The sequence below is a fragment of the Heterodontus francisci genome, chromosome 21 (genome assembly GCF_036365525.1).
Source record: "Heterodontus francisci isolate sHetFra1 chromosome 21, sHetFra1.hap1, whole genome shotgun sequence".
Lineage (NCBI taxonomy): Eukaryota > Metazoa > Chordata > Chondrichthyes > Heterodontiformes > Heterodontidae > Heterodontus > Heterodontus francisci.
In genome coordinates this window covers 53,417,408-53,426,164 of record NC_090391.1, presented here as the reverse complement: position 1 = coordinate 53,426,164, position 8,757 = coordinate 53,417,408, and the positions used below count along the sequence as shown (strand labels likewise).

At 39.6% G+C, this 8,757-nt stretch overlaps 1 long non-coding RNA gene across 1 annotated transcript; it reads right to left on the bottom strand.

The window, feature by feature from the left end:
- Positions 1-575: 575 nt before the first annotated feature.
- On the bottom strand, positions 576-6,431 carry LOC137381020 (uncharacterized). Its single transcript, XR_010977109.1, has 2 exons — positions 6,045-6,431; positions 576-5,810 (listed from the first exon to the last, which is right to left on the bottom strand). It is a non-coding gene; the product is annotated as an uncharacterized lncRNA (long non-coding RNA).
- Between the last annotated feature and the right edge of the window lie 2,326 nt (positions 6,432-8,757).

Here is an 8,757-nt window from a genome sequence, read left to right as displayed (position 1 = left end):
GTTGATGTCATGTAGATGGACTTTATAAAGGTGTTTGATCAACTAACATTTACGAAACGTGTCTGGTAATCTGAAACCGATGGAGTAAAGGGCCAATGACAGTTTGGATATGATGTTTGCTGAGGAAGAGAGTGCAAAGAGATGTGGGGGGCAATTGTTCTTCAGATTGAAAGTATGAAGTCGTGTTCCACAGGCTTCAGTATTAGGACTACTGATCTTTTTAAATACAGTTTTATTTTATTAGTTCATGGGATGTGGGCATCGCTGGTTTGACAGCTTTTGTTGCCCATCCCTAATTGCCTTCGAGAAGCTGATGGTGAGCCGCTTTCTTGAACTGCTGCAGTCCATGTGGGGTAGGTGCACCCTCAGTGCTGTTAGGAAAGTAGTTCCTGGATTTTGACCCAGCGACAGTGAAGGAACGGCGATAAAATTCCAAGCCAGGATGTTGTGTGACTTGAAGGGAAGCTTGCAAGTTGTAATGTTCCCATGCATCTGCTGCCCTTGTCCTTCCATGTGACTGTTGAAGAAAATCCAGATTGTGCCCAATTGTTGAACAAATTCTCCGGACTCAGACGTTGAGAACAAACTTTTTATTGCATGATATCATGGGGGAGCACACCTTACCTAAATGCAGTCCAGTGCTGCTCCCGCCAGCGACAAATCGCTGTGCATTTATATAGTATAAAAGAAGCAGAGCTAGCAGTTTCACATTTAAGCATCAAACACAGGAGAACCACAAGACCACCTGCAGCTCTGTGCCCTTTGCAATGTCCGAGGTCAGTAGAGCGTTAGTTCGAGCAGAACAAGCTATTGTTCCCTATTTAACGTACACACTCCAGGTACTATATTTGGCCGTTGCTTCTAGCTAGGTTGGACAAACATGATAAAAGCGGAAGAGTCAGTAACGAACACTCTGCTTTAACTTCCCCAAAATCCATCATGAGCTCTGTCCCTTCCTAAGACCGATGATTGTGGTCAGTTGCTCTGTCTACATTTCCTGATCATTGGTTAGGTTAGCTACAAGCTGCGTCCTGTTTCTCTATTTTTACAAAGTTAAGAAATAATAAGCAAAGCTCAGAAAATTCTCCAACAATCCCTCCTTTTATCATACCATGATAACACAATATCATCGTATGTGGAGGGGAGAGGTATTTAAAGTAGTCATTGAAGCATAATTTATTTCCTGCCATCGCGCTGTACCAGCCGCAAGGCCAAGCTAGCAATACATGATTGATTAATCTCAGCTTAAATGGCCCCATAAAATTCTGTTCTTAAAATTCTAAAATTCTGTTCTCACAGTCCCCTCTTGACTCTTCAACAACCCTTTTAAGAATCCTTCCCTTGATCCCACCTAGGTGCCTTTAATGGTCTCTATTTGTCTAGAAACAGCCTTCAACACCCGCAGGGGTCGCACTCAATACGTCGCCTGCTTATATCACAAGGAGGCAGCGGGAATTTTGTAAAGGCATAAGTTTTGCAGGGGCTTCAAATACTTGCTTACAACATAAAAGGTGGTACACTTGTACAATTAAAAATTCATTTAAACATCATTGTTACATAATCGATTGTATAAACATAATACAATTTCATAAAGTACATTGATCATTCATTTGCTCACTTTCAGTATATATGAAAAGGTTATACAATTACCCTTTTTCTGGCATAACTAATTGTCCCTCCTTTTACAGAGCAAGTTCGAACACTAATTGCTTTTCGGGTAGCTGTCCAACCTGTATTCATACATCCTCTTGCATTGCCTAATTAATTTCTTAAGTTGCCAAATTAAGTACGTCAAATCTAACACCATGATACCCAAAACCGCTATCAGAACATGGGAGATAATTCTGAACCAGGGGTGTATCTGCACGTCTGACCCCCAGTTCCATAAGTCCTCCTTCCAGGTAGAATCATTTATGTTGTCAATCTCATCTTGTCGCATCTTCGACTGTTGTTCCAGCTTGCAATGGATTCCAGCTGCTGTCTCTCTTTACCCAAGCTTGTGAGCAATGTCTGAATAGTATATTCATATTCTCGGAGTTAATTTGTCAATTCCTCCTTGATACATTCTGTCACAGTTATCGTTTCTGTCTTTTGCTCATATATCTGTACCAACTCCATCTTCCCTACTCGGGTTGGTAATTGTGGGTTGAACCAAAACATACTGTTGTTCACCGGACAAGTCCGTTTATGTCCATACTGGTACTCCTTCGCTGTGGTGGTTAAGCAATATCTCCCCTTTCCCATATAGGCCACATGGGTTAGTCCTGACAATGCTTTCCTAGTCTTCATGGTGCAATTTACAGTGGTATTAAATCCACATTTTGATTCTGCCGTTTTATATATAGGACATGATCACCTGGTTTTCCAGACTACACTCAGAAAATGGACAATGTTGTTCCAATTACCTCTTTTCCAATTTCCACAACATATGGTAAAATATCATTGTATTTTATGTAATCTTTTCCCCTTATCACTCCTATATTTTCTACTTCATGTAATTGTATCCCTAACTTATCTCTCAGAATTACAGGTATTCCCAACACTACTCCAATACTCATAGATCCTGTATTAACACATTCCTGACCTTTCCATACCTTAAGTTTTCTGAGTTGACACCTGATAATTTTATCATTTGTGTCAATAGCTCAGTCCTCCAACTGGGTGTAATTGATCCAAACTGGTACCTGTCCTGCATCAATTTGCCTCCAATTTTCCTTCGTTTGCTCTAACATCCACAGACCGTATGTACTACAAACACTTTCATTATTTGAAATGTCGTGGACCTCCTTTACCTTTTCTATGATATCATTAATAGTATGAGCATGACCTTCCCGTACTCTCACCAGTCCTGTCACCGTTTTTGACAGATCCTGTCCTACTTTAGCTACACCACTTCTGTGCCTTTTGTTCCTTTTTTTTAATATCCTTTACTAGCTGACTGAGAGTTCTAACCTTCTGGTCCACATTTCCCAAATCTATAGTATTGACAATTGAAGTTCCTGTATTAAGGACTGTGGCTGCGTCATTCACCAAACTGCGTTTATGGCTCTTTCCCTTCATTATTTTCTCATTACCAAATTCCTGTCTCAACAATTGTTACAGTAATACCTTGTACAACTCTCGGGTCTTCTCAGGGCACCAGTCAGGTAGCTGGATATCTGAGAAAATCAATATTACCGGTACCAACTCAAGCTTTACATTATCATATACAATTTTATTTGGTTCTATTATCACAAGTCTATTTTCTAGTCCTGTAGTCAAGACCGGGCAAGGGAGACCAGTCACTTTTGGCTGTTGGGTCGTAACCTTACTCGTCGGTAATTCGGATGTGGGGTTAACCGTGGGGGTTGTTGCTTCTTGTCTGTTTAATCTCATAACCAGAAATAGGAACAGTCCTTTTTTTTTAGAGCTTTAATATCTTGCGCTAGGGGAGTTCGAGGATTGCCTGCACTCTCTTTTGCTCTGTCTCATGCTTTCCCTGTGTTATTATTATTCCCAAATAAGAAAACTTTTCCTTCATTATCGGTGCCATTTTCAGCCTAACTTTCACTCTAACCTTCTTGAAGGAAGGTGGAATATCGATGGATTATTATAAAATCCCTGGGAGAGACACGTGCAGAAGTACTGTTGTCCCTTGAACGTAAATGCAAATTTATTTTGACACTCTTGTGCCAACTGCATGGACCCATTGCTAAAGTCCAACACAGTAAACCACTGATTTGTTATTTTCTAAAACTTTGATTGTCCTCTGAAATATCAGATAAATTTCCCTTTTAGTGCTTTAAATCACCACTCATATCAGTTACATTTTGTTTATTGATTCCAATTTCTTATGCCCAGACTTGGTTGTACTTTTTGTACGTTAAGGACAGAAGTGTTTGCAACTATCTTTCCTTCTCAAGCATTTTGTCTCATTGATAAAGATGCTATGATATTTGATGTCTGCAATTCAGTTTTAAATTCTCTAAGCTGCTGGATCTCTTGTTGTGGCATCAGTTCTCATGTGGCCTTGGAACCTGCCGTCACCTGCTTAAAAAGAATCCATTGTGGCACTGCCCCTGAGCCCAATGGTTTAATTTGTCCAATTCTATCTGTCAACTTAGAAATGTAAAATTTGGCAATGTCCAATATGTATAAATTTGACTCTCAGCTATGCAAAAAGCTGCAGCGGGTTAAGTTCTTTGTTTGTCTCCAAGAGGGCAGAGCAAAACATTCTCAGCGACGTCACTTTACGAAACCTTTCTTTTCTGATCGAAAAGAACTACCTATTTTGAACCTTTTCAATCCTTTTGGTATCCTTAGGGTTTAAAAACAACAAAATCATGTGTAACATTTTTCAAATTCAAAGGAAATCATCTCCATCAGGAAAGACAGCATTTTCGATGAAACTCCAATTGTTTCCAAACTTTTTGTATCTCTTGTCAGAGGTTCCTAATCCAAGGAATTTTACGACAAAGATGATTCCAAATCCAATTCATTGCAATAATAATTAAATATCAAAACTGCCGATGTTATATGAGTGAGTCCCCTGTTCGGAACTTTAGACTCCTCCAAAACTCGACATGCTAAACTTGAAAGTTCATTGTGCTTGCAAATGACATTTCCAGTTCTTCAACTTAAACAGGTCAATTAACCTTAACAGTATTAATTCAATTCAGACTTAGTAACTTATAATACTTATTAACTACACAGAACAGAATAGCACGTGCTTATTTTAAGAGATAGGTAAATTACATCATTTTCTTGCTCTTTCTTCAGGCGCCTTTTCAAATAACTGTAATAAAACCAAAAACAAAAGAAAAAGTTATTTAACATTCTTGCAACAAAAGATTTAACACTAGGTCCTTACACAAACTTTAATCTTTTTAAACAGACAGAATATTTCCTATATCTCCTTTTCTATCCTTTCTTTCCCTTAAAACAATACAACAGTCAGTAAAACATGTCTTCAAATTTAGACTGTAAAATAAAACAATAGCAGAGTTTCCAATTAAAACAATGTTCCAAACCCCAAATTAGATTTCTGCCAGACATCTTCAGACCTTCAAGGCTGAAGCTTATCCCTCAGAAAATTGTTCATTGCCTTTTCACAGTTGCAAAACCAACTAAAAATAAAACTTTAACTTAAAATATAATTCAATTTTATATCCCATTCCTGGGTGCACAACACTAAATCGAAATGAACACACTCAACAATCACTTTTCACACTCATTCAATTCCAAAGAACTTAATAGAATTCAATTTTCAACATTAAAGCCAGACAACAATGAGTTAATGACAGTCAGCTTTACAGAACACAAGCTGTTCTTCCCAGATATTCAATTCATTCGCGGAAGCTTCCGACATTCTCACAGTCGAATCAAAGACACAGTTACTTGTTTTTACTTTAAAACATACCTATCTTTAAAACACATATTTACAGTGACACTTCTGCGTCTCCTTCGAGGGGGCAAACGGACGCGGGTCGCCTTTCTCCAGAGGACATGGCTTACTTGTCCCCGGGGGCAACCCTTCCTTCTTGGAAGCCGTTGAGTCCACTCTTACTTCTACTTTCTCAAAACCTTCTAAATTTACGAGTTCTTTCCTATGAATCCAATAGCATTAAAACACAGGAAAACAAACAAGACACAACAAAACGAATAGACACAAGGATACGAACAGGCGCAGTTAATGTTAAATTCTCAAGGTCAGCTCACCAGCTCATCCCTGTCTCTTCAGGTCAACGGTATTTTCGTTCTCCAACTCTTGGCACCCGCATCTATCTCTCGGGCCAGATCAGCGGGTGTACTCAGGAGCCCCGAAAACGTGCCTGTTGGGTCAATTTGGTAATTTAGTTACAGCCCCAGTCATCTCTGTCCCATATCTTGTCACCGTACTTTACTCACTTCCCATGTGTGAGAGTTAACTTCGTATACTCAATGGGATCAGGTATTCGGCCCAGCCGTCTATTGCAGAATTTTAAAATTTACTGTATTTTCCACTTATCTACTTTTCAACTTCACCTCGCATAATTACTCACTTCCCATGTGTGAGCTTAACTTACTCAATTTTAGAACTTTTCTGATCAGGTTTCAGCCAATTCTTCCTTGACCCCTTTGTTCCCTTCGCCCATTTAATTCCTGGCCTTCACGTGGGACCCAATTGTCCTCTTCATTCCGGCTCAGGCTGGGTGATTGGGATATCAGGGTCGCAGAAAAGTTGACTTACCCCTGATGCTGTCGATTAGTTTTTTTTCTAGGTTCTTTTGGATCCCGTGAACTCAGGGATCCTGCCGACTACGCCAAACTGTTGGAGAAAATCCAGATTGTGCCCAATTGTTGAACAAATTCTCCGGACTCAGACGTTGAGAATCAAACCCTTTATTGCATGATATCATGGGGAAGCACACCTTACCGAAATGCGGTTCAGTGCTACTCTCCCCAAGAGCTACAGATCGCCGTGGACTTATATAGTATAAAAAAGGCAGAGCTAACAGTTTCACAATTAGATAAGCACCCACAAGACTGCCTACGTAACGGTGCACCATGCAGGGTCCGAGGTCAGCGAAACATCAGTTTCAACAATAACAAGCTACTTCCTTAATTCAATGCCCACTCCAGACACCATATCTGGCAGTAATGTCTGATTGTGGTTAGCTGCTCTGTCTACAATTTATGACCGTTGGTTGTGGTTAGATTAGCTACAAGCTGTGTCCTGTTTTTCTGCTTCTACAACGTTATGTAATAATTAGCAAAGCTCAGAAAATTTCTCCAACACAGTGCATATCAGTTAAAATGGCTTCAGTGCAGGCCTCTATAAATGGTCGCAGTGCATGTCACTTCAAATGGCCACATGGCATGACATTTCAAGTGGCCACACAGCATTTCACTGAATGGTCGCATTGGCTATTGTCATGCAAGTGTTTTATTTCTCTGTTTAAAAACTAATGTGATCTGTTTGCCTTTAAGACTGAGAACAGTTTTATATTCTCTGGGAACAGTCCCTGAGCTGCAAGCCTGTTTCCTAAGCGACAGCAAGAGAGAGAGGTCACGTGCCACATTGTATCAGTTGAACTATGTGCAAAGACTGGCTCAAACTGGTTTGCTGTCGCAGAACAGTGAAGTGTGCTTTCCTTGAAGTAAAGATTTTGTCCTTTGCTCTGCAGAAATTCTACTTGGCCTACAGGCTGTGTGTCGCCGAAAGGGTGAAAAAAACAACTGGAAAGTAATCTTGGCATTATTGGAGGTAACAAATTCCTTTTTACTTCCAGTCTCAAAGAAGTGTCTGCCTCAGGAGTAACTTTCTGTTGCCTTTTTGGGAGTTCTGAAAACTCACTGAAGTTTCTACTGATAGAGTAATAATTCAAAAATCTAAATAGACCTGTTGTTATATTCCTTGTTGAAAGAATTGCAACCCAATTGTTTTATTCTTCCGAAGAAACAGCTAAAACCGTTTGTTTTTGAATGGATGTGTTAATGCATGAGGGTTGGAAGGACTAAGAAGTGTTTGCAGACATAGATTTATCCAGTATTGTTTAGCATTTAGTTTACTAATAAATAGTGAATTTATTTTAGTTTAAAGTCTCATGGTTTAGTGTGTTCTATTCTGGGGGTTAATAACGTGTTTAAATAGACTCATTTCCAGCAGGTGGGAAACTTTAACAATATGCTGTGACATGTGGAGTAATTGGCAAGGCATTATCCGTGCTCAGTCGCAACATTATCACTTGAAAGGGCTGCAGGTGCATGCCAGTTAAAATGGCCACACTACATATCACTTAAAATGGCCTCTGTAAATGGCACATAAAATGGTCACATTGCATATAACTTAAAATGGCCTCAACGCATGTCATTCAAAATTGTCACATTGCATATCACTTAAGTATGCCGCACTGCGTGTCACATAAAATGGTCGCACTGCATATCACACAAGATGGTCGCACTACATACCACTTCAAATGGCTGCAATGTCTGTCAATTAAGATGGCCAAAGGGCTGATCAGTTTAACAGGTCACACTGCATGTCACTTAATATGGCCACAGTGCTTGTTACTTGAAAAGGTCACACTGCGAGTCATTTAAAATGGCCACAATGGATGTCACTTAAAATGGTTGCAGTGCATGTCTTTTAAAATTGCCATTGTGTATATTAACTAAAAAAGGTCACACTACATACCAATTAAAATGACCACAGTGCATGTGACTAAAATGGTCGCAGTGCGTACCAGCGAAAATGGTAACGTTGCATTTCATGTAAAATGACATCACTGCATATTACTTAACATGGCCGCAGGGAAGTCCACTTAAAATGGGCGGACTGCAGTCGCTTAAGATGGCCAGAGGGCATACCACTAAAGTGGTCACACTGCATATTGTCATTGAACTGCATTTTTCCTTCTCTGTTTGAAACAGTGTGCCTTTAAGATAGAGTGAAATTTAGATTTATGAGGCAAAGTGCGAAGTTACACTTGTTACCTTGGCAATAGCAAGAGTGAGGAGATCACATGTGTGACAGAAACCACGCCTACAAAAGTGAGACATATTATTTTCGTCAGATGCAACATTATTTTTAACTGTCACTGAAATTGACATAACTTGTGTAAAAAGACGATAACAATGGCTGAAAACATGGCTGCACATTTGCATTCTAAAAGGCAGTTGTATGAAGAAGACAATGGGAGTATCCCCTGATTCAATTAGCCAGACGGATTTTTGTCAATAGGGATAATCAAAAGACATTGAGAGTCTTTGAGAAAGCATTCCATCCCTAACCCCTCA